The sequence below is a fragment of the Cyanistes caeruleus genome, chromosome 13, assembly GCF_971803275.1.
Source record: "Cyanistes caeruleus chromosome 13, bCyaCae1.hap1.1, whole genome shotgun sequence".
Lineage (NCBI taxonomy): Eukaryota > Metazoa > Chordata > Aves > Passeriformes > Paridae > Cyanistes > Cyanistes caeruleus.
Window position 1 is genome coordinate 7,847,750 of NC_141713.1, and position 26,356 is coordinate 7,874,105.

The 26,356-nt window shown below is 55.6% G+C and overlaps 1 long non-coding RNA gene across 1 annotated transcript; it reads left to right on the forward strand.

Annotated features, from left to right (window-relative positions):
• Window positions 1-181: 181 nt before the first annotated feature.
• On the forward strand, window positions 182-25,560 carry LOC147650679 (uncharacterized). Its single transcript, XR_015275970.1, has 2 exons — window positions 182-385; window positions 21,498-25,560. It is a non-coding gene; the product is annotated as an uncharacterized LOC147650679 (long non-coding RNA).
• The last annotated feature ends 796 nt before the right edge of the window (window positions 25,561-26,356 follow it).

Below are 26,356 nucleotides of genomic sequence, written 5' to 3' on the forward strand. Positions count from 1 at the left end.
AGAGGCTCTGCCCTGGGATTCCCAGCTCCTTTCCATCCTCCGCCTTTTGTTCGCTTCTGACAATTGCTCTTTATTTCTTACACACCCCCAGCCTCCCCCCCCGCACCCCCCTCCCTGCCCGCACTTGGCACCGTTTAGCTGTCTGCCTGCAAACTTAACAACCCCGGTTCTTGGTATAAGCACTCAAATTACCCTTCTTTCTACATATAAACACGGCCCGGGGTGTGCGGCTCTCCCCGGCCGCGGGGTCCCCCCGGCACAGCCCGGCTCCCCCGCACCGACCCCGGCCCCGGCCGGAGGAAGTTTCTGCTGCGGGACACGGCAGGAGCAAACGAGCCGAATCCAGAACCCCCGCTCTGCGCTGCTCCCCCGGGCCGGCGCTCAGGTAAGGGAACACACCCCCCATTTGCTTTTGGGGGGCTGCCTCTGCTTCGGGGCGTGATGACACAGCAGGTTTTGGGGAGTGATGGGAGGGTGTCTCTCTCTAGGGGTTCCCAAGTCCTCCTGGCAAATCCAGCCCTGCCTCGGGCACGATGAGGAGCCCCGAGCCGACCTCCCCCGGGCGTGCGGACCCACCCCCGGCCGGGGTGCGGCGGGGACACTGCCTGGCGGGGGCAGTCGGAAAGCCAGGGGAGGTGGCCTTCCCAAACCTGCCTCTGCCCCGGTCTGCCTCTCTCCGCCCCCCTCGAGAGGGGAACACCCACCCGGGGCGCGGACCGCGGGGCTGGGGGGCCTTTGAGGGCCGGCACCCCCGGGGCTCCCGAGCGCCGACACCCCCGGGCCCGCTGCTCTCCGGGACGGGGCTTAGGGTAAAAGTCCTCGCCGGGGGTCAGCAGCAGCATCCCAGTTGGGTCACACCTCCCTCTGCACAGGTGTGATGACACGGTGACCGAGGTGCTGACCCCACAAACAAACCCCTTCCCCAGTACCTGCGGTTGGGTAGTGCTGGGATAAAGTGGTCGCGACGGGGCGAGTTCGGGGGCCTCGGGCAGATTTAGCTTTTCGGCTGATTTTATTTTTTCCTTAGACATTTTCGGGTGAAGGAGGGGGGGATAAACACACCCGTCCCTCCTCTTCCCGGGGCTAAAACAGAGAAAACGGACGGAAGAAGCGAACACACCTTCGCCGGGGCAGCGAGCGAGAAAGGGAAGGAGGGGATAAAAAGCTGAGAAGGGACAGGGAGAAGGTGGGATAAAGGGTGGGGAGACAGGAAGGGATCCCCCGACACCCGTCCTCGAGCCCAGCGCAGAGACGCGGGCGCCCTTCACCGGCGCCCCGGGGTGGGGCGGTCCCGCGGCCCGGGGACACCGGCGGGGCCGGTCACTGTCACGTCGCATCGCGTCACGCAGCACCGTGTAGCATTAATCCAGCGCCATAAATTCTAACAGAACATAAGGATATACGTGTTCTTTACATATGTACGGAATGGAACGTATATAACTGTATTGCATTGCAGTCGGGAATCGTCCCCGCCTTTCCTCCCGGTCGCAGCGCCCCGTGGGGCGTGGGGAGGTCGCGTCCCCGCCGAGGGTGCGCTGGGGACAGAGCACTCCCCGCTCCCCAAAACAGAGCCCTTCTCTCTCACGTGCGTGTTTGAAAACAGCGGCGTGGGTGCACCCTGGCGCCGTGGGAGAGGCCGCGCTTTTTTATTTTGGTGGCTATTTCAAAAACCCACACTCGCACCGGTGTCTCCAGTGTCCGTCCCTTCCGTGGGCCCGCACGTGTGAATGTGCGCACGGCTGCTTCTCCCCGCTGCTGCCTGTGGACACCTCTCGCCCCCGTCAGCAGAGGAACCAGGGGCGAGCTCCTCCGGGACACCCACCCGCGGCTCTGCTCCCACCGGGGACTTCACACCATACCGGCGGAACCACACAGGTCACAAACTGCTGAGAGTCGGAACCCCTTTGAAGGATGGAAAATACTTTCCCCCCGGTCGGTGGGAAATCAAAAATATCCCCGCTCGTGGAAACAGTGAAGATTGGGCTCTGGGTTTGGGGAAAGAGGGATAAAGTGGGGGAGAAAGGAGGGATGGAGGTGAAAAAGGAATGGAGAGGGATACGGAGAGCTGAAGGAGAGGATGGAAGGATGGAAGGGAAGAAGGAAAGATGGAAGGATGGAGGAGGAGAAGGAGTGATAAAGGGTCGAAAAGAAATGGAGGGTGAAAAAGGAGGGATGAAGGGTAGAAAAGGAGGGACGGTGGGTGTAAAAGGAGGGATAGAGGTGGGATAAAGAAATGGATGGAGGCGAGAGAAGGAAGACTATAGAGAGGGAGAAGGAGGAATGTAGGGTGGAAAAGGAGGGATGGAAGGGAAGAAGGAGGAATGGAGGGTGGAAAAGGAGGGATGGAGGGAGAAAGAAAGGAGGTATGAAGGGGGGGAAGGGTACCGCGCCCCCGATTGGCTGCTTAAGCACAAAATCCGGAGGTGGGTTTGCGGGGAGGGGGCACGGAGGGGCCGGGGAGTGCTGGGGGGCAGAGGTGGGTGCTCGGGAGGCTGCAGGTCCCCCCCGGCAGCCATTTTGTGGCAGTACCTGCCTTGGTGCCAGGGCTGGGCGGTGGGGCCGGAGCAGAGCCCTGCCCGACCCTCCCCGGCCCGGCGGGGTGGTGAGGGGCGCGGGGCGGGGGGAGGCCTCCACGCCACGGTGGGAAACGTATTACCGCGCCCGCCACGCTCGCCCATTGACAGAGATAAACATGCAAATGAGTTTCTTTGCATGTCATTAGCATACAGGCAGATTGCGGGGGGAGGGGCCGCAGTGTGCGCACTGCAGCGTGCTTTAATGCAACACCCAAACAGCCATTGCGGGTCTCTCCCGCCAGCAGCACCTGCGGCTCCCCGCGCCCCCCGCCGCGGGCACCGGGACCCCATCACCCCCTCGCAGCCCCCGGCCCGCCGAGCCACCACCGGGGCTGCCCCGCCGGCCGCCCGGCTCGTCCAGCCTGCCCGGGGCTGCAGAGCACAAGGATACGCAGGGATAAATAAAGCCGAACCTCGGGAAGCGGCTCTTTTGGGGCTGTTTCTGTGTTTTCACCTTTTTCTGTGTTCTTTCACCTTGCGCAGGGAAGGAAGCGGGCGGGGGGCCCTCAGCCGCCGCCTCTTGCAGCCCCGCTCCCGCCGCTGCCCTTAATTGAGTGGGTTGGGTGGAGCGGTGAAAGGGAGTGACAAAGCCGACGAATTCGGTGAGGGAAGGTGCAGGGGAACGGGTGCTCGGGACAGGGGATCCCCAGTGCTGCCCGAGCTGGGGAGCGGCCGGGGCGCGCCCTGCGGGAGCGCGTTTGCAAACGACGGATGCGAACGTGGGCTGTGTGTCCGTCTGTGGACACGGGTGTGTCCGCGACCCCCGCGGGTGCCGCCCCGTGGTGTCCGCACACGCGTGTGGCATCCCCGCGCCCTACGCGTGTCCCCGCTCGGGTGGGTGTGTCACAGCGGCCGGCCACCAGCCGGGGTCTATGTGCGTGTCCCGCACACGCGTGTGTGCACCAGAGCGGGGGTGTCCGCACGCACCCCGGGAACCCTTGGGGAGCATTTCTCCCGCGGGCGAGCACCGCACCCACGGCCAGGGGGGTGCGGGGAAAGGCCGCCTCCCCTCGCTCGCAGCTGAGATGGGGGATCCCTCTCCACCGGGCTTCCCCTCCGTGCCGGCCGTCCTGCGGCGAGGGTGGCACCGCAGAGGGCCCCGCCGTCACCTCCCCGGGTTTTCGTTGAAAGGGGAACAGCTCTGCCGTCCTTGAGAGGAGGGCAGGCGAACAGTGTGCGACGGGCCGCGGGGCGAGCACAACGCATCCGTGTGCCAATTCAACCTCAGCGGGAAAAGGAGGGCACCTCCCGGGCACCTTTGTGTCTCCCTCCCTCCCCCCCAAATCCCCGCACACCCGCCGTGAGAGAGCGAGGCAGCGCCCTGGAGCCGCGGCCGCTCGGAGCCCGCGGGGACCCGCCGGGGAATGAACCCCAACCCCATTTAGGGGGCACTCGGCGGGGAATGCACCCCCTTTTCTTCTGCGTGTCCCCGAGACACGGCACAGCCCCCCGTCCCGCACCTCCCAGAGCAGCGGCTCCTCGCTCTGCAGAGAACCTGCTTTTTGGTCTCGCAAGTACACCCGATTTTTATTCTTGCAAAGAAACACAATTTTCATTCTTCCAAATAAACACGATATTTAAGAATCTTGTAAATAAGCCTGATTTTTATTCTAGCAAATAAGCCAGCTCTTATCCGCCCCGGTGGTTTATTTGTGGCCGGGATTGACAAGGCGGGAGAGGATGCGGGGCCGGACCGTGCAGTGTTTTGGGGAGGGGAGAACCCAAACTCCGGCCGACGTTGAGAAATTAAATCGCCCTGGCTCATCTCCGTGTCCCAGCACAGAGGAGATAAAAGCGCCGGCGAATTTGTTTTCCAACACAATTTTTTAAACCCCGAGTATATCCTTTGAGCGTTTGTACTCGGGAGAACGAAAATTCACAGAGCAGCCCCGTAATGATTTTTTTTCTGCTGAAAATTCCTCCCAAACCCAGTTAATAGATTATGATTACAAATAATGCCACCTCTTTTTTTCAGCGACTTAATATAAAACTGGAAATTAGAAACACCGTTGTTTTTCCATTATTATTATTATTATTATTATTATTATTATTATTATTATTATTATTATTATTATTATTATTACTACTATTATCTGTATGGTTTGTTTTGTGTTTAGTGGGGGTTTTTTTAAGTTTGGGGATTGGGTTGGTTTTTTTTTTCAAATGTACCTGAAGTATAATTTTCTTAAGCTTAAGCAGCCTTGCAGAACAGCAGTCCGGATAAAATTCGAAGATTTTGCCTTTTAAAATGACAAAAGTGTTAGGCGAAGGTTCTGGGAGAAGCCCCTTGGCACGGACAATGCTGAGCGGGGCTGACTCTGTCCGGCGTGTGCCACTTACGGGAATCATCCTTTTAATTTTACTCTCGAGTGAGAGAATTCCAAGAGTCTGAAAAAGTGATTTATGAAGACCTTGAGACCTGCGGCCGCCGGGGCGGCCCCGACAACCCCGGCCCCAGCCCTTAGCATCCCCCGAACCCGCTTTCCATCCCCCTGTGCCCGATTCCTGCAGGATCAGGACGGCAGGGACAGCCCTGAGCTGCCGGGCAAAGTTTGCAGTGCTGGACAGAATTGCTGCCAGGGCTGTGCGGGGCTCAAGGTCCGGCCCGGCTCTGCAGAGCCGGTCCCGGTCTCGGTCCAGGGCTGTCACCATTTCGTGCCACCGACCCCAGGCACAGCCCTCAGCCCGGGCATCTCCGGCTCCGGCTTTGGGGCCAGCCACAGGCGGGGAGGAGGAGGAGGGCAATGTGGTTAACGAAAGAGGGCTGTATTTCTGGCAGCAGGGCCAGCTCTTTGTCGCTAGGACCGGCCAGGGGGACCCCGGGTCTCTGGCACCCCGTTTCACCGTCGGGGCGCGGCGTGGAGTCCACACCGTCCCCAGCACCGGGAGCAGCCCGCATGCCGACGAGGGTGGTGGAGGCTGACCGAGCCGCTCGATATCCATTAAAACAGCCCGTCGGCTGCATTGGCGTCCCCTGTTCACGATTTCCGCGCCCTGGCGGGTGTGTTTGTGTTGGAGTGGGCTCTGACCGGTGCCAAACCATGGCCCGTCCCCACAGTACGGCCCCGAGGCTTGACGGCCGCTGCGGAGGGCGATCCCAGCCCGGTACCGAGGGGAAAAGGAGGCGAAGGGTCAAGATCGGGCCGGACCAGGAGGGTCACTCCTCCCTCGGCCGGTCGGGACGCGGCCGGAGGATGCGGGGGGACCCGGCGGCGCCGCGCCCCGACGGCGGCCCCGCCCCTGTCCAGGGTCCTGAAACAGTCTGGGGCCGCGAGCCCGCCGAGCAGCCGACGGGGCGGGCTCGGGGCCGGCGGCGGCGGGACCCCGCGGGGTGCGGGAGGGACCCCTCTGTTGCGGGGAGGGACTTCTCGGCTGCGGGCCGGGAGACATCGGTGTATGGGGCGGGAGCCGGGAATGCCACCGAGGAGACGGCGGCTCTGACGGCGGCGAGACTGGCCGGCAGCTGTAGGGCCGGCCAGCGGCCCCGACGGTGCGTTTCCATGCGCTATTCTTCCCCGATTTACTGCTTGTCACCGGCAGCTCAATGGGGGTCCCCCCGTCTCCGGGACCTACTCTGCCTTCCCCCTCTCCCGCCCCCGCCGGCCCCGGGGCCGCGCAGAGCCGACCCCCCGCCCCCCCGGCACAGCGCTCTGCCCGGCGGCCGCTCCCCTGCGCGGCTTCGGGGAAGTTCAAGAAGTTGCCTGGCCCCGCTCCCTCCGAGCAGGGCCAGCCCAAACACCAGCGCCTGCCCCGGAATATTTCACCGTCGGGCAGAAGGGAGGGAGAGGGGGAAGACGGCTTAAATCCACCCCCCCAAGCCCCTCGGGCTCTAATCTCCCATGCATCGTTACAACTGTCCGCAACGAGGCGGGGGAGGCCGGGCTGCAATTAGCTATAGAGCCGCTCGCCTTGCAAACAGAGGGGCTCGGATTATTGCAAATTCATTTCTATTTTCCAGGCCAGCGCTTGTATTCTCTGTTAGCATAAGAATAGAGCCAGGCCCTGTGAACTCCTCCGACCTACTGACCCCTCTCCCCAGAAATGAATAGCAGCACTTTCCGTCCCCCCCCCTCGCCAGCCTCTCCAGCAGACTCGAGCCACGGCCTAAATTCCTAATCAGGGTAATTTAATATATCTTAAGCCCCTGGCTGCTTTATTTTCACTCCTTTTTTTTAGTTTGTTTTAGGCATTCACTGGCTCTCACCCCGTCATTAGAGATCCTTATTTGACGGATATAAGAAGCTGTTATGAGACTACAAGTCTCTTTTTATCTTCTAAATAAGCTGTGCTTCCCCGTAATTAGAATGGTGTTCCCAGCCTTTGAGGCCTTTCAGGGCCGCCTAACAAAAAACTTGCAGGAGCTGAATAATCCCGAAGTACAGAGTCCCCGGCCCAAGCAAAGAGCCGGGACAGAGAGCCGCGCCGGCCGGAGCAGGGGGGCCGGGTGGCGGCGGGGGCACCCACGCGTGGGCTGCCCCGGCTCCGCCCGCAAGTGCTCAGGGGCGGCCTTGCCCGCACCCCCGGAGCGCTGGGGTTTCGGTGGGACCGGGACAACCCCTCGTCCTTTGTTTGGGGCTCTGCTCCTCGCGCCTCCACCCCTCCGTGAGACTCTCGCCCCCTCGCACACCCGCGCTTGTGGCGGCGTGACCCGACCCCACGGGACCACCGCGGCACCCGGCGCTGCCCCGGCGCTCCACGGCGTTCCCCCCTGCCCGCGCCGGGGGATGCAGCCCCGGAGCGCCCGGCGGGGCGCGGGGGGGTCCCGGAGCGCCCCCGGCAGCCTCGAGCCGTCGAGGGGATCCCGCCGGGGCCGCGCCGCCCGCCGCTCATTGGTCAGCGCGGGCTGACGGGGCCGCGCGGGGCTCGCGGATTGGCTGGCGGGGCAGTCGGGCTCGGTGTCGTCACGGCCGCTCGACGGGGCTCCCCCGGGCGCGGGGACGCGGCGGGCGCCGGGCGCGGGGGGCCTGTCCCCTCCCGTGAGCGGCCCTGCAGAGCGGCGAGAGTGCCGTGCCTCTGAATAGAGATATACATAGGTGTGTGAAATAGATGTGGAAAAGCCGGGAAAGTGGCTTTGGGATAATTAGCCTTCTTGATGTGGTTGGAGAGTTATCTAATCCAGAGGAGCCTAAAGGCATCATTACGGAGACAATATTTCAGGAAATCCAATTCATTGGAGCAAAAATATGACATTCATTTTGCTGGTTATGTTATTACAAATATCCTTCAAAGCCGACATTTCACACGCCCTTCCTCCCCCAGAAAAAAAAAAAAAAAAAAAAAAGTAAAATAAAATAAAAGAAAATAAAATAGAATGACCAGACTAAAAGCCCCAAAGCTATGGACTGGGAGCTGGGAGGAGGAGGCCGACGGCAGAGCGATCAGCCCTCAGCTTCCAGGACCCGAACGCAGAGGGCTGGACAGAACACGAAGGTGTTTGATGCTGGAGGGAGCTCCCGGAGGGGGTGCAGAGAGCCGTGGGAGGTTCGGGCAGAAACATCCCCAAACACCGGACACCGGCGCTCCGGCAGTCGGGGCCCGGAGGCCCCACGCTCGCCTTGCGCTGGGCTGAGTGCTATTTTCAGCTGTGCCGCGGAGGAGCTTGCGGTGCGAGAGGTGGGCAGCCGTGGGCAGCGGGCAAAGGGCAGCGGGCAGGACGGCTCTGCCATGCACGGCCAATCTCGGAGCCGAGCGGAGTAAAAGCACGGCCCCTTCGGGCACGGCTTCCCCTCTGCCCGCGCTGCCCGCAGCTCCGCCACTGGTGATACTGGTGCGACTGGTGCCCACCGGGGAGCAGCTGGCCGGGAAATGCTCGGCGCGGGTCTCCCTGCCCGGATCAGACCGTTCCCTATCAGTGTTTAGGGCCGGGGACGGGCGCGGGGCCGCAGCCGGTGATGGGGTGGCTGCCAGCCGGTCAGCATCTCCCCGAATGACACTCAACGAAATCCGCTCCTTGGAGCGTCCCTCGCCTCCCCCCCGCACCTCAGACCGCCGCCCGCCCGTCCTGCTCCACGCCGGGCCAGGGACACGCGTGGGCCTCCGCCGGCTGCTGCGCTCCGCGCGTCTTTTTGTAGAGACACGGGCAAAACGGGGAAGGAAAATGCTATTTCCCGGCCCTGGCCGGCAGTCTCGGCGGGGAAGCCGGGCCGCCCATCCAGACTCGGCTTCCCGAGCCATGCCGGGCTCCGAGCGGCCAACGTGGGCTCGTCCCGGCGGGCCGGCGGCGGGTGTCGGTCCCGAACCGCGCCCAGCCCGGCTCCTCCAGCTGCTGCCACGTCCCCGCTCCAGCTCGCAGCCTGGTTGTTTTGTTTAATTAAACTCAATGTCAGTGTTAATTTTCCGCCTGGCCGGGCAGCCCTGCCTTTGCCGGAGCCGGAGTGTTGGTTACAGATGTCAAGGCGCCCCATCGGGGCTGCACCGAGCCCGTGGAGACGCGCTGCGCCCGCCACGCGTGGCCACGGCCGCGGGTTCCAGGCTGTGGCCGTGGGCTGCGGGGCCGGGAGAGGGCAGGGGCCGGACTTCCCCGGAACACATTCCGGCCATTGGCGTCTAGGTCCTGCATGGGCAAACAGGGTGGGCACTCCTCATTCTGATGTCTGTCGTGTAAAGAGCTGTCCCTGTGTGTCTCGCGTGGATTTCCACTGCGAACGGCGTAACTGGTGACAATCCATCTGGGAACGCTGCAGGTGCATTTTGGGAGGGAGCTATAGCAAAGAGGTCCCCAACCGAGATTCATGCCTGGCTCTGGAGGACAGAGATGCTCCAGGGACAAGTGGAGGACCCCGGGCCACGCCCAAACCAATGTCAGCTCTGGAGATGACTCCCTCCCTCCCCAGAGGTGTCCCAGGACAGGCCAGGGCATAAGACAATGACAGGGAGGGGACACTGTCTTGCCTGCTCCTGCTCTACTCTCTGCAGAGCCCTCAGCCCTCAGCCCCAGCTCATTCATTGCCTTTCCAGCAGCCAGCAGCCATCTCTCTGTTCTCCCCAGTCACGTTTCCAACCCCTCCAAACTTTTGGTGGCTGCAGCACCCCAGGTGGCTGCCAAAGCATCTTCCTGTGCCAGGCATCCAACTGGAGCATTCAAGCCCCACTTTCTGCAGGTTGGACTCTATTTAATTCCTCCTCAGACAGCAGCTATTGCACAACTCCAAGGTGCCTCCTCGCCCTGCCCTGCTGCCTCCCCAGTCCCTGTGAGATGCCTTCAGTGAGGCAGGGACACACATGGCACAGGGTGAGTCTGCTTCTTACCTATCCTGCCCTTTTCTCTGCTCTGTCCTGAGTCATTCCTGACATGCCATGTGCCTCTTGGCTCTTGCCAGTGCCCAGAATAATCTTTGCGATATCCATGTCTTGGAGAGCTCTTCCTCCATGGATGTAGCTAGCTGTTTCCTTGCAATGTAGGTAATGAATTTATTTTCTCTGTGCTCAACAGTGAGCACCTCCTCCACTTGAAGGCCAAGTTCATTAGCACAATGAGTTCCTTTCCACAGCCCTCTACACCATGTCAGATCTTATGTTGGAGCAGCAGTGGATATTGTCCTGTTGCTACTTCCTCCCTCCTCCCTGGCATTTCCGAAGGCTCGCGCTCCTGCCTGCTGCGGGGGCTCCGGCACTGACTGCTCTGAGCTGGGAACCCCTCGGGTTTGTTATGCCACTTTGTCTCCTAACTTTTAACCGGTTATTCATTCCCCAGCTGCTTTTCAAACTTCCCTTCTCGGCAACAGGCTCGGCCTTATTTACCAAACAATCAGGTTTATTGCTGTTTCTCCCCATTCTTTGTTACCATTTCTATCTGTTTTCCCCATTAAACTCAGGACGTTGTGGTTTTCCGGACCCCCCGTAGAGGCCTTTTGGGGAAGTTGGCTATCCTCCATTCCTATTTACAAAGACCGATTCACACAGGAGGCTAAACTACAGCTACTGAAATAGCCATTTCATATTTAACTTCTTCTAAAAGCCTCGCCTAAATCCCATCTTTTCTCACTGCTTGTTTCTGTGCAGTCGATCAAGCTGTTTTGCAACCTCCCCTCCTACTATCAGGGCCACCAGGGCATCCAGGCCCCCAAAAGACTGGGAGATTTTCTTTGAGATGATGGTAACAGTATCCAGTGTAGGAGGGTCTTCAATGTAAGGATTCATACTCTTTTCTTCTTCCTCCATTCTCTTCTGCAGATTGCAAGCTCCCAAACATCCACCTCTAGTGCTTTTTATTTGTTTGTCATCAGCAAACCATTCCTAGAAATTCCCTTTGTCCTGCTTTGTTGATTTATGTCGATGCTGGGGAGTTCACTTTGGAGAGGAATTGAGGATGGGATCTGGGGGCTATAGGGGGCCACAGCCCTGTAGTGACTGCTAAAAACAATCCACCATATGCCTGCCCCACCCTGGTAAGGGGGATTTCCTTCTACCTCCTGTCCCTAAAACTCCCCACATGGATCCCTTTCTTCTGGCAGTTGCCATGGTCCCAGCATCCCAGTCCTCTTTCCAAGACAGCATCACATCCCAGGAGATAGAGGATGGATATTGGTGGGCCCAAACCAGGAGAACCCAGAGGGGCTGCAGAGTTGGCCAGTGCAGGTCCCTGAGGAGATCCAGCCCCCTGGCATGTGTCCACCCCCTGCCTTGATGGAAGTGCAGGTGTGAAGACGATAGAGGAGGAAAACAGGCCCTGCCTTATTGGAGCCGCTCGTAAACAAAGCCACTTGAGTGGAGAGGATTCAGAGAGCCCAACAGCCGCAGGAAACTATAATTACGTTTAAATATTGTTAGCATCATTATCTTTTATCCGCCATCAGATTAAAACAATTATGGCATTTTCAGGAATCGTCCTTGGCATTCTCTTGACCGACGTTATCTGTCAGGCAGGAAATGTGATTTTCGCTTGGAGAGGTGCCAGCCACCGTGCAGCCGGTCCCACAGCCCCTGTGATGGGAGAAGCCAGCAGCCAGGGTGAATTCCCATTTTATGGAGAAGCCCATATTCCCTGTGGCCAGGCATCAGTCACGCCACCCTCGTCCCCATATTACTCTGAGTTTCCACCCATTGGCTTTGGGATTGCCAAGCGGTGGCAAGGGGAGGCAGAGGAGGTGACACCAGCCTGTGCCATCACCTCTGCCGGTGGCTGTGGCAGCGTGCCGGAGCGGGCGGCCTTGGCAAACACAGCTCCGTGCTTGAAAGCTGTGGTGAGCAATTTACCCGAGGAACTCATTTCAGGAGATCTAGTCTAAGTTAATTAAAGATGGCTGGCTGGGGTCATCGCCTTGGCAACAATTAAGGGCAGGAAAGACGCCTCATTAGTAATAGTTTTTAACAAAAACCATAATTTTTCATATCAAGACAATCCTGGGCACACGAGATGGGGGGCAGGAGGACGCTTTCTGTCTTTCTCTTTCCCCACCCTGTCAGTGGCTTAGCTCACAAGGCAGGACGGAGAGATGTGAGAACAGGATTGAAAGGAAAAGCCCCTTTGCAGATCTGTGTGCTGGTGAGGGTCTGGTGGCCAGTGCCCAGTGCCCAGGCAGCAGCACCAGAGCTGTCGAGAAAGGGGCACATGGATAATGGGGGTTGTGCCTGGAGGGCAGCAGGTGACATCCAGTTTCTTGGGAAGGAGAGAAGCCATGAACTGGCCATCGCTGCTGTGCAGGGGCTGCCTGCACATCCTGACCCAGGGAATATTGTGCCAGGCTTCCACCCCCAGCCACCAGTGATGGGGTTATTCCTCCAGCTGTGCCTTTGTTTTTTAATTTCCCCCTTGTACTCCAGAAATCTTAATGCCGCTGCCTACTAATGCCAGGCTGGGCAGAGCAGCTTTATTTTCTACTTAATTAACTGTCATCCAGTGATTGATCAATTAATGATGGAGCCATCATGGTAATGCTCTGGGAGCTGGTGCGCCGGGGCCAGGCCGAGTTATGTGCTCGCCTTCCCACTCCTACCTGCTCTGGCACCCGGCACGCTCCCCCCGGCACCAGGGCTGTGTTGACTTCTCTCCTGACAGCAAAGGACACTGTGACAGATGGAAAATCCCTCGCTCCCAGGAAATTTGGCCATTTACAGGGCAGCTGCATGAGGGACTGGGGACCAGCGACTGGGGATCAGGAGTGATGCTCCTGCCCTGCCATCCCTGACTGGTCTGAGGTTGGCAGAGGGGCCATTTTCCTGCTGGACACAGTGCCTGCTGCTGTGTTAAGCTGTAGCTCAAGTATTTTTGCAGCTTCCCCTTGTCTTAGCCTCATTTTCACTGGTTTTGACCACCTGGGTGATGCTCTCACCGCTGACCAAAAGGAGTCAGGGTTCAGCAGAGCCAGCAGCAGGGCATGTCTGCTCTTGGCCTCCTCCTTCTCCTCCAAAGTTGCCCACATGGCTCAAACGGGAGAGATAAATATAAACTCCATTCAGATATCCATAGAAACAGAGCTGGAGATAGAAGACCCCATGCAGATAAAAACCTTTCTCCTTCCCACACGCTGCTATTCCCAGTATTATTCAAGAGCATTTTATAAAACCAGTAGAGCTGGGCAGGGACCAACAGAAATGACCAATAAGGTGTTAGTAGGAAAATCCCGGAATGCGGGAAACACTTTTTCTGCTGAATAATTTATCTGCTATGAGAAAAACCCATCAGGACTGTGTTTAAGAAGGGGTGAGGCTGCACCTGGAACAGTGGGTCCTGCCGTCACACACGTGCACAGGGCTGAAAGGGATGCAGCGAGACTCCGGCGCGGAAGTGGTGTAAGTCCTGTCGCTTAATTACTGTTTCCTCTCCGCGCCGTGAAAAGTGCTGAGATGCGGATTTGATGCTCTGAAAAGCGTCTGGCATCTTGTCATGCACCAGCCCATCTCCAGCATTCAACAGCTGGAGAATAAACCTCCCCACGCACCCCCAGGTGTATTCCTGCACCTACAACATCACCGCCTGTTTATCTACGGGTCGGTCCCGATGATAACGTGTTTGTTCAGACAACTCTGACGGCTGGTGGAAAAGAAAACCGAGTTGGTACCAAAGGGAACCAGCCGCTGCTCGGGGCTGCGTGTGCAGCTCCTCCTCCCCACCGGCTCCAGATTGAGTTGTTTGTCTCATTACATCCCTGCACACACATCCGCACCCACACACCGACACATATATAATCCCGTGCGTACAGCCAGGAGAAAACCTTATATAGTATTATAAACATCATGCTATTTTTTGAATTAAAGCTCAAAACTGTTCATTGGAGATGACACACGCAAAACGTTCAAGCCCAAGAATAGGTTTGGAAGCAACTCGGGAAAATATCAATATTCTCCAGCGTTTCCTTACATCCCAAAACCAATCCAACATAATTTCTGCTATCAATAATGCATGTTTACAGGGAGTAGACATTCAAGGAGGCCCATGGCTCGAGCCCTGCCTCCCTTTAGGGGTGATGTTTCTGCACTTCCCTGGGCTGTGAGAAAGATTTATTTCACCTATCCTCATGGCAAGGATGTTTGCTGAATTCACCCCCCTGGGAGTTTTTTGGGTGAAGAATAGAGCCTTTTCTCTGCCTGCTCGGTGCCTGGAGGTGCTCAGTGGTGTGAGGTGTGGTGTGCCAAGAGAAGCTTAGGCAATCCCTGGGCTCGTGCCGGCTGCCGAGCTCCCACATGTCGTGGCCATGTGGAGCCTAGAAATAAGCTGAGGTTTGGGTGGCCAGGAGGGGTTTGCAGTGTGCCAAGGTGGGGAATAAAGTGGGGGGTGGGTGGCAAAGCAAATCTCCCTCATAGTCACACAGGAGGGAGCAGGGAGCCGGAGAAACTGTGAATTCATTTGGAAAAGTAATGGATGAGCACCCTCAGCATCTTCCTGGCTCGTCTCCGCGTCGGCTGCACCCTGTTTGAGGCAGTGGGAGCTCGGCAGATCCTGGGGGGCTTTTGTAGGACTGACCATGGGGTGGAGGAGGAGGAGAGGCCATGGGGGAGGCGGGCTGGCTGCTCACCCACACAAAGGGACCCGGACCAGCAGTGCCCGGCATGCCCTGACCCCATGTGGGGCTGTCAGGAGGGCACAGACATATTGTAGCCAGCTCAAAAAGATGGTTCAGGACAGAGCTGGAGCCATTTAAAACCAATTAATAACTGTAAACTGTCCTGGCCCTTGCTGTTCATTAGGCAACCACAAAGAAACTTTATTTTAGAGTTGCAAGTCCTCTTTTTTTTTTCCAGAGAGAAACTTTTTAAATATGTAATTGGCTCTGGGAACCAGGACCCAAAGGGGTTGCAAAAGCAAGGGAAGCAATTGCCTTAATCAGTCCAAGATCCCTGATTTATTTATGTATTTATTTCGATTTCAAAGCAGTGCTTCTCATCATATCAGAGCCTTTAGAAGCACAATTATTCTCTCGACAGAAGAGCTAACCTAGGCTGCGATTATTTGCCTTTCTGAAAGGCAGCGGTTCCCCGTCAGCCGTCCTTCCCACGAACGCAGTCCCGCTCCTGCATCTCTCCGAGCGATTTTAGCATCTGAGAAACATTCCCCCCAGCCTTCCCATAGCCACAGCCCGCCTGAACACCCAGCCTTTCTGCCGAGCTTCCCAGCTTCAAAGAGTGGGGCGAGCGTTCACTAAATAATGATTCTTTATTCCTGTTCTTTTGGCTGCTTTTCAAGCGGTGGTCAGGAAATGTGCTCACGTCTTTATGGCTTGTAAAAGACACTCGAGACCACAGGTGGAAGGAGCTAGGCAGACCCAGCCCCAGGTGGGTTTTGGACCATGGGGGTTTGCTTGTGCTTCACCCCTGAGAAAAGCTTTATCTCCAGGCTGTGCCTGGAGCTGGGTTCGGAGTGGGATCGGGGTGGAATTCAAAGGCGATGCTCTGCTGGCCTGCAGAGACAGAGGGTGTTCCAGCAGCAGAAGGGAACGAGTGGAAAGGCAGGAAAAGAAGGAGCTGTCCTTTGAAAAGAAACCTTCTTGAAGCTGGGATGCCCAGGGCTGGGGCAATGTCCTGAGCCCTGGCTCCCCACCTTGGGAACACCCATCCACGGGGTGAGTGGGCAGTTCAGGGCTTGGGAAGGGCAGGCTGGCTCCTGTGAGGTCAAGGGGGCCACTGGGGTGGATCCTACTCAGTTCCCTCCACCAGCTGCAAATTTTGCCCCATAAAGAGACAAATCCCTTTTCACTGACAGCCCTGTAAGGATCCCCATCTCAGGGGGCTCAGCTGCCCCATCTCTGGAAGGTTCCCATGGCGAGAAGCGGTACACCACCATGTCCCCAAGCCACCACGGGGCTCCTCAGCAGCAGCACGAGCCATCCGTGGGCTCGGGAGAAATCCTCGCGTGTTGTTTCCCCCCCATCCTCGTCCCTGCAATGCATATTTTGCGAAGGTTTAATTGGCAGCAATTATTAACTAGCACAGACCCTGGAAACCTGCCAGTCAGGAAAATAATGAACCATTTTAATACACATTCAGCCCGTAAACAAATGTGGCTGCCAGAGCCATTGCGGCCGCCTGGCACTGCGAGAGGCAGCACAGAAGATCAGCAGGGAGACCCAGGGCAGCCCCACTGTCCTTCTGGCACTGGGCAAGAGTCTGTGTCCCCAAGGCCACCCCGTGTCCCTGCAAGAAAGGCCTTGTCTTTCCCTGGGGGCTCTCCACGGGACCCTAACACTGCCCTGAAACAGCAGCGTCAGTAATGGAATGGAACCAAACCCGTGTAGATTTAAGGTGCAGATTTGGGCTTTGGGGTAGTTTTGGTGGGTGGAACTGGGTCTGTGCATTGGGAAGTGGGCACAGGAGACCCTCAGGACTGAATCCTGCAGAGCATCCTCACTCCCTGCCTTGCCCTGCATCCCTCCCTTGCTCCCAGGAGCCCAACTGGGCTGCTGGCCCCTCCACCCTGACTCGCACAGCCACAGGCACAGGGAACAAACCCTCTCTCCCCTGGCAGACACCTCCTTTATCTGCCAGCAGGCTCCCCCCAGAAAGGTTTCCAGGGCGTTCAGTCAGTGGGCAAAGAGCCTCCCCTGCCCGCTGCAGGCAGGAGAATGAGATGTTTACCTAGAACACCCCTGGGGCACCGACGTCCTCCAGCTCCCCTCGGTACCCCCCTGGCATCCAGCTCAAAAAGGCAGGACCCTCCTGCTAAAAAAAATATGTGGGACACAGGCTTGAGATTTTTCACTCAGGGAAATATTTCTGCAAAGGAGCTGCTTTAGGTTTATTCTAAAAGGGCTACATTTTTCTGTGTTATTTTTTAATTTTCTCTCTCTCTTTCTCCCCCCCCTTTTTTTTTTTTTAAATAGTAAAATGGGCTGACGGTTCTTTTAACTTTCAGTAATTTGTGGAAATTAAAAAAAAAAAAAAAAAGAAAATCATTTGCAACGCGACCCAGATTTAAATGGCACTCTGAAATGGATGTCGCCTGGCTTTGTTTTTTTACCTTTTTTTTTTTTTTTTTTTAATGAACTCACTCCCAGAATGGTGAAAAATCTCTCAAATCTAGATCATGGAAGTGTCATGAATTGTTTTCCTGATTTTTTAAATGTTCCTGACAAATAATTTTTCTGTGTCTGAAAGGAGATTATTTTAATCTTCGTTTTACACATAGCTCACAGAAGCATATTTTACCATTGGAAAATAAAGCAAAATTGTATAAACCACAGAGACTTAAAATATATAAATTAGTAAAAAGGTGGAATCAGCTCTTTCCTCAGGTTCATGTGCGTAAAAAGGCATTTTTATATCTTGCCTGAGCTGAGACTATTGCTGCCTGCTTTCAGAAGTGGTTTCTTCCCTTGAATTAAGTACCAAGGTAGTAAAGATACAGTATTTATAAGCCAAAAAATAAAGCAGGCACAATTTATTAAACAGCTACAATGTGACAATAAATAATTTTAATGTCAATCAAAATTGGATAATTGTCACTGAAATTTGGATTGAAAAGATAAAAGCCTGAAAGAGAGAATTGAAATCCAACACTGGAGACGATTCCAATATCTTTGTTCCTCGCAATAAATATTTTGGGTGAGAGTTTAAACCAGCTCATTCTTAATTTGGGGGGAAAAAGGTTGAGTGTGGTAGACTTTTCAGAAATATACTAAGAAAATATATTCATATTTGGGATTGGTGAGAAGAGCTTTTTTTTTTTTTTTTTTTGTGAGAAATAGAACAATTTTATTTTACTGTATTTTTAAAAAAAACTGCTTGGATTTTAATTTTCTTTTCAGTGTCAGGAAAGGGATGCTTTTCTTGACCCAGTGAATATTTCCCCTCCTTCCTCTTATTTTGGAAAACCCAAAATCAGCACCCCTTGAATTAAAATCGGCCAAAGCCGCCCATGCTTTGGGACGGGCGTTTTTTGGTGCAGCCGCGCTCCAAAGGCCCGGGGAGCCCCGGCTGCTGTGGGGTGGCTCTGCTCCTACACTGCCCCAGCCCCACGTCCGTGCTGGGGCCTTGGGGGCAAGGGTCCCCTCCCCAAACCCTGGCTGAAACATTCCCCTTTGCTCCCAGGGATGTTCAGAGGGGTAACATGTGCATTCAGGGTGAAAAAAGCCCTTTCTCAAGGTGGTAAAAACCCCAGTAATTCCAGCATGTGGGAGAGTGGAGGCCAAAGACAGAGCTCTGGGAGAATCATCCTCATCACCTATTTTTTAACCCCAAAATGAGGATGATGAGGATGGGGTACAGGCAGGGTTTCTGGCCTCTGCTCAATTCCCCTGAAGGGCTGAGACCCTCTGGGCAGGAGAAGGGTCCCTTCTCGATCCCCCTCTCCACAGCGTTTCCCAGCTGCCCACCGGCCTCCGGCAGCGGCTCTGCCTTGGCACCGAGTTCAAACCGCGCCTGATCCGGCAAATATTCAACTGGAGTGGCCGAGGCAGAAACACTCCGTGTGTCTCTAGGGCAACGTGTTTGTTCTGCATCCCAATAACGCCCAATCCCTCCTTGAGACAAAGCTGCCAATTGTTTTACAGGGATTTAGGTGCATGGCATAAATAAATACACCTATTTTATATGTATTTGAAGGTGGGTACGTGCACACCAAATTAATATCCTCTACTGGTTTAAAGCCAGGGTGTGAGAGCACGCACGGATGGAGGTGTGGGCTAGGAGTGGGATGTCTAAGTTTGTCCCCGGAGCAGCTGATGGATGGACAAGGAGGAACCGGCGGGGGCCGGGTGGTTTTAATCAGCGTGTGTGTGTGTGACAATAGTTGGGTGAAGAAGGGGACCTGACACCGGCATCCTTGATTTGTTATAAATCACACACATAAAAATGGGGGGGTTTGGGGCGGGAATTAAATCTTGGGGATCGTAGTGCTTTTAGTGCCAACTCAATTCCCAAGCTGGAACAAAGCTTTGCCAGCCCTGAAATAAATGATGCTTCACCTAATGGCTCTTATCCCTTCCCCACTGCCTCCGACCAGGCAGCTTTGGGGTTTTAATGATGCCGACGTGATGAGAAGCAACGTCTGGGCCTGGTGCTGATTTTTACCGGCAAAGGTAGCCCTGCCAGGTGGGGTGGAGGTCCTGGGGGACTCGTGGTGGGGAGGGGAGGCTCGTCCCCATGTCCCCAGGTCCCTGCTCGGCCGTGGCTTCGCTGATGCTCCGCAGCCGCCGGGCTCCTCTCTCTGCTCAATTGCACAGCGCGCAAATGGAATCGCTCTCCTCGCTGTGTTTGTGGCCACGGGAGTGGAAGAATTACATTGGGCTGAAAATAGTATTTACTTTTACTGATTGAAAAATAGATGTTAGGAAAAAAAAAATAAAAAAAAAGCAAAAGCAGGAATTGAAACTATAATTACAACAAACCATATGTAAACTCCCAGGTAAACACTGATTATACTGTGTCATTTCAGCCAGACTTTATTAGCAAGGGAAGAAGAGAATCTTCTTTCTCTCTCCGCCCGCGGCGGATGCAGCACGCAGGATCCCACTGCCTGCCATTTGCAGAGCACTTTTCACCCTAAAAAATCTCAGGTTCATGGCCTGATCCTGCATAGCTCTCCTCTGCTCCATTTCCTAGGTGAGCCATGCCATTCCCCTCGCATGGCTGCAAAGTGGGTTTGTTAGGGTGCTACTGTGGGTGCAGATCTGAGCTGCCCCATGGCAAATCCTCTTCTTTGGGGAGAGGCAGGGAAGGGACTGGAGTGTGCCAGGGGAAGAGAAACTCAGGGTGTGGGATCCAGCCTGCTCATTCCTACAGCATGTCGGGATGGGATGGGATGGGATGGGATGGGATGGGATGGGATGGGATGGGATGGGATGGGATGGGATGGGATGGCTGCAGCATCCCCATTCTCTCAGGCAGTTCACAGGCCCAGTTGCAGGAGGACAGGGCTGGCCAGATCCATTCTTGGAGAAAAGCTGGAGGAGACAAGTGGCTGTAGCCTTGCCACAGGCCCTTTGCCTGCTCCCTAGCAATGGAGCCAGACCCCTTTGTTGGGGAGCTGCATCCCCAGAGCCCAACACCCCAAATGCAGGAGAGGAGCATGGTTGGAGTATTGTTCCTGGACATCTGTGTCACACAGTGTCCCCCTCACTCACTGTCACAAGGTCCCACTGTGGCACAAGGTCCCACAAAGCCTCCAAAACCTCTCCTCCCTGCCAGGTCTGGTGGAGACAGAGCAATGCCATCACAGCGTGTCAGTCTCCAGTGTGTCACTCTCAGGACACCTCAGAGCAGGTCGCAGCATCCCCTCCTCTGCCCTGTGGTGTAAGGGTCTCCCGGCAGCACTGGCCCCTTCGGAGGAATGTTTGGGGGGCTCTTGCCGCAGTTTCCTTGCGGTGTAGATGAGGGGAGATGGGAACGGAGGGGAAGAAGGAAAGCACGAGTAACGTGAGTAACGCCAGGTATCCTTACACAACGGGGCTGAGGGCTCGGCGGCCTTACAGCTTTGCCATAGTGGCACCCTGTGGCAAAACGCATAACTACAGCTGGCAGGGGCTCCGGAGGGGGACACGGCCGGGGGGCCTCACCCTGGGGGCTCACACTCCACGGGGACACTCGCTCCCCACGCACGCAGGGATGGGATGCCGGGGGCTGAGCAGCCGGTGGTCCCCTCCGCCGCCACATCCCAGTCCCCCGTGGCGGGTACCACCCATCTCCATGGGGTCAGCCGGGATGCTCATCCAGCCCAGACATCCCCTGGGATGGTGCTGGAATCCCGGCAGGCTCGCTGGCCATCGCACGCTCGCTCGCTTTGGGCTTTCGGGGAGCGTCCGTGTGTCCGGGCGGCGTGGGCTGGGTGGTGATGCGGAGCGGGCTGTGTGTGCGTGCTGCTTTTCTCCTCCCGGAGCAGACCCGGAGTGACGGAGCGAGCTCTTTGTCTGCCTTCGCCTGCCTGTCACGGCTCCCGGCGTTTCCCAGCCACCTTGCACGGCGCGCAGCCACTTTGGCAGGAGCTGTCTCGGAATTTTAATGCGGCTGATTAACGCGCCGCGATGTAATCGTGGAGCCAGCCGTACCCCTGCCCTAGCCTTGCCTTTTGGGGGAATAAATAACCTAACCCAACCAGGCACCCCCACTCACGGTGCCTCATCCTCTTCCGAACTGAGCTAGAGAATGGGGCTGAACTGGAGGCAGGAGGTGATCCCAAAGAAGAGATCCCGATGCCAGTCCCGGCTCAGCCCAGAAAGCCGAGGGGTGTAACAAAGATGCCTCTGCCATCCTGGCACACTGGGGACAGAGGTGGTTTTGGGGCGGGCACAGGGATGTGTCACAGGTTGTGGCACTGCAGGACACGACAAGGAGTTTTAGGAAGGGTCACCTCTCCCTCTGGGAATAAGGGTGAGCAGTGGAAAACTCCAGGCAGAAGGGGAAATGGTGAAGGGGGAGAGGGTGGAGAGAAAGCCTGTGTACGGAGCAGGGAGAAGATGGGTGAGCAGATCTCTGTGCCACCCAGGAGATGATGAGGGGGAGTTATTGACATAGAGGACACATTGCTAAATTTTCAATCTGTCCCTTTCTTAGGTGGTGTTGACAGAAGAAGATGGGTAGGAGATTTCAATGGCAGGCACACGTGTCCCAGGAGAGGGTGAGACACCAACAGAGATGGAGCAAGAAATGAGCCTTGGACAGCTGCAGGAGAGAAACCCAAACGTTTTTTGGAAAGTAGGGTCACCTGCAGGCTGCGGGCACCTCATGGAATACCCATCCCTCCAGACATCTGGGAGCATCGAGCAGCCATCAGGACCTGGCATGGGTCCCATCAGCACAGGGGAAGGTGCAGGGCTGAGTGGGGGGCTGGGGGAGACTGCATCCTTTGTCTGTGGAGCTCTTACGAGGGAGAAGGGTGCAGGAGGAAACCCCTCCTGAACATCAGCTGCTCTGGTGGGGCTGTGCCAGACCTCCACTGCAGTCAAAAATGGTACTGGGAAGAAGAGACACCAAACCCCTCTGCAGAAGGGTGGGGCTGCAGGTGCCTGCTGGGCTTGGTGTGAGGATGCTCCCAGCTCCTTTGACCTTCCCCGTGGTACCCAAAATTCCTGTGCAGGCTGTCGAGCCGAGCCCAGCAGAGACATGAGCAGCCAGAAAGGGAAGGAAGGAAAGCGGGGGCAGCCGAAGTGACAGGGACCACAGCCTGGGCATCCCTGTGCTGTTCATGTGCCAGCGACTGGGAGCAGTGACGTGGTGCATCTCCTTGTGACACGGACATGCAAGGCAGGATGCTCCTGGAGCAGAGCAGTGAGGAGGGGAGGTGCCACTCAGGACCCCTCACACAGCTGGGATGTGCTGATGGATAGAAGGGGAAATGCAAAAGGGACAACAGGGAATCAAGGGAACACAACAGCACCTAAAGTAAGGGGTTGAAGACTGAACATATGAAACAAAGGTGGTTTGGGCTCAGATAGGAGAGAAGATCCATATCTGGAGCATCACTTTTGGTGGAAATGATTTCAGAGGAGTTGTGAATGTTTGAACTGGCTCAGGATTTGCCTGGGAAAGGTTAGGCTGGTGTTTCTAGCTTGATTGCAACCAAGCCAGCTCTATTGGGGATGGCTGCAATGTTTATTCATGGTGGGGAAGGAAGGGGCCAGCTGACTTAGATCCCCAAAAACATAAAGAGGGGGAATGAGCCTTTCCCATGACCATGGACAATGATCATACTACTTCATCTCAGGGCTTCTCAGATGTCAGCCATGTCACAAAAATTAAATGATGAAGAAAGGGAGAATAAACCCCAATATAAGCAAGGCAGCACAGCTCCTCCCCTGTCTTAGAGCTGTCCTTACTAAAGGCTGAATTGACCTTATTTTTGGGGACCTGAAAGGTGAACCCCAAATGCAGAGCAAATATCCCTTTATGGGGGTCTCTCATTTCACCCTTAGACCAGAGACTCCCCATTTCCACAGCTGCTGGCTGCAACCTCCTGGTCCCACCATCACAGCCATTTGTCCAAAGCAAGAGCTTCCTTTGGGAAGGCAGTTTCATCTCCGTGCACCTTCCCTGGTTTTCTTCGGGTCTGTGTCCCCTCTCCAGCATCCTTTTACCCTATTAATATCCTTTGACTGTCCTCACACCTGCAGACAATCTGGTCCCCAACCACCTCCACCTCCCCCCTTCCTCAAAAGCTTTCCTCAGCTGTCTTTAAGTCGTAGCTGAAATCTGTGGTATGTAGGAGGAGAAATTCAGTCTGACAGCAGTTTAAAACACCGCACTACTTGGCAGATTTAAATGCTATTTTAAATATAAGCTATGACACAACGGACAAAAATAGCATTGAAAATACCCTGTCATGTTCCATATTGCGAGGAATAGGGAAGCAGACCAGGCTAGAAAGGAGCAGGGAGAGGGGCCAGATGGAGAGGACAGGTTATTTTGTTTGTTTTAAAGAAACTGGATAAATGTATTTTGTATGTGACTGAGTAAATGTGTTTCATAGAGCAATGAGCCAAAAAAAAAAAAAAAAGCCTTCTCATGAAAAATCTACATATTTTATTTGATGTGGGATCTGCCAAAGCAGGTTTGCTGCTGAGAGGATATATTTGTTATCAGGTTGTTTTGGAGATGCTCAACACCAGCAGCCACCAGCTATTGAAGACCACTTAGTCTCTGCTGAGTCTTTTTCTTCCCTTTATTTATCTATGTTTTAATAGGAATTTGTTCTTCTCAAAAAAAAGAAAAAGACATCCTAAATACCTGGGAGTGACTTTTCACCTGTGACTCCTGGCTTGGTGACCCTGCACTGCAGGATGAATTGCAGTGCTTGACTGGGAGTGTCCCTGCAGGGTCAGCACGTGGGACCAGGGAGGGATGGAGGGATGCAGATTGAGCTGCCACTGATTTCCCAGGGTATGTGGGTGTGTGCCTGAAAAATCCTGGGAGCTCTCCTGACCCTGCAGCATGGTTGCTTGCTGGCTTGGGTAGGAAGCAGCTGGAGCATCTGGGCCCTGAAACTTCCAGGGCTGCAAGGAGAGGTTTCTTCATCATTCTTCCTTAATACAACCACTGCTCCAAGCTGCTCTCTCATCACAGCAGCTTCTTCCCCACCCCTTCACACACACTGTCTTACAGGGAAGGACAAACATCTGTCCACGCTTTGGGTTTGTCCTGTGGGGCTGGGTTTTGGCTCCTTCCAATGCCCCCAGTATAACCAGCAGTAAATCTGGTTATGAGAACGACCTGAGGAGAGGCCAAGAGATCTGAGGTTGGAATATGAGCAAGTCTCAGGCTGCAGCACCATGTGGCACAGTGGAAAGCCTGGAGATAAGGGCTGGTGTTCCACCCTTAGACTGTCCCTACCTGGGGACAGGCACAGGGTTGGCACCCATGGCACAGAGGTGTCAGATGCCAGTTGTACCCCCAAAATGGGGTAGAATTGCAGCTTCACTCCCGGTACAGGATGTGAGCAGCTCTGCCTCTGGCTGCCTGATTGCAATAGCGATTTCCCCTCTTGTGCTGGGGTAAGGATTTGGTCCTGACAAGCACGTGACAGCACAAGTTACCAGGGTGGCTGAGCTGCCAGTTCTCTGATGAGCACCCTCGCAGGAAGTCAGGGGCTCCCCAAGCCTCCTGCATCCACTGCTAGTCCAGCTGCAGCAGTGGAAATCAAAGGCAAAGAAACAGAGTGAAAGATTTTTGCTCTAATCTTGAGAAGATTTTTTTTTTTTGAACCAAACATGTTATTATGATGGAAACTCACAATTTGAAGAGTGGAAAAAAGGAGTTCAATGAAGCCAGGTTAGCATTAGAAATCAAAGACTGAGATCTTTCCCTTTGCCCTTACAAATCACCATGGCCTGGGAAAATGTGCCCTCCAGGCAGATTTCTCGGACCATCCAGTGGTGCATGGAAAAAAAGCAAAAGCTTTTTATTAGGAGAGAGATCAGCCCTGAATCTGTGCTCCTTTCTCACCTGCTCACCTCTGGGTGCCCACTTCCAGCCAGGGGTTCATGGCTCCTCCTGACCCTCTGGCTGTGCCCATTCTTGGTATTCCTGTGGACAGCAGCTCTGTGGGCACTCTGGAAGGAAGTGAGACCTCAAGCACTGCTCTCATCAGTAACAGCATCACTGCTCACAGTGCCAGAGTGATCTTTTCTGGCTCTAGACTAAGGCAACTGGCAGAGCAGGGCACCCACACCTCCACATCTTAATAAAGATTTTAAATACTCCCAGTTGCCCTGTCTGCTGCAGGGCAGAATCAATAGGCAGCAGTTTCAGCATGGAGTCTGGCTCCAGACACTTGTGTCAAGTGGGATGTACTCACTCAGCAGCTCTCAGCCCTTGTGCACCTTGCAAAGGGGGCTGTGTTCCCTTCTCAACACCTCCCTGCACATACAGAAACCCAGAGCTAGAGGGAAACTGAAGGATCCCTGGTGAGAGGTGAAGGAAAACTCCTGGTAGGGCCAAGAGAGGCTTTGCTGTGCTAGAGACTAAGTAGTGTCACTGCTGCCAGAGGACTGGCACTGGGAGCTCCACTCACCAGGTGATATTCGTGCCCCACTCAGAAAAGCAGAACCATCACTCTGTAAAAGCAGCTCTGTTGTGCTTCTTTTTTATTTCAGATGAAAATAAAAGCATTTCAGTGTCTTTTGATCTGCCTCACTCCCTTACTGACACATTCAGGATGCTCACAGGCATTTTGGTATGGTGGGTCCCCATACCTCAGCAAGGTCCCAAGATTCCCTGAGGAATTGCATCCATGCAAGTATAACCAGCAGCAGAGAAGGAGAGTAAGGATGGGATGTGTTCCCAGCCCCCCTGCTTTTCCTGGCCGTCACCCCGGTTGCAGCACAAGCCTCAGGGTGCAGTTACTGATGCTCAGGTGCTTGGCAGGCTCTGGGGCTACGCCGGGCTCCTGCCCACCTGCAGCAGGTATTGCAGGGCCAAAGCTGCTCGCTGGAGTGGTGGCATTGCGGTCCTGCCTCCTCCTGCCGCCCTGCCCAGCTGCGACAGCAGCTCAGCTCCCTCCCTTGCTCTTTGTTAACCACTGAATTCATCTGACAACTCAAAGAGAGAGAGAGAGAGGGGAGAGACCCTGCGGCCCGCCGGCGCGGTTCCCCGGCTCCCCCTCTGCCCTCATTTGCAATGCTTGAGTGGGGATTTCTCTATTTACTAAGCTAACAATGTGGGTTCCCAGGGCCTGGGCTGATGATGACATCCCGGCGCTGGTGGGTGGTGGGGCCGGGGGGGCGGTGAGGGCTGGGGGGGATTGCATAATGCCGAGGCAGGCGTGGGAAACCACAGCATCTGCGAGAAAAGTCTCTGCCAGCCGCTTTGAGCATGGCTCAAAGGGCTCCCGGGGAAGCCACGGGGCAGAGGGAGCCCTGGGGACCCGGTGGCAAGGGGAGATGCTCAAAGCCACATCTCACCACCGCGGCCCTGCTGGC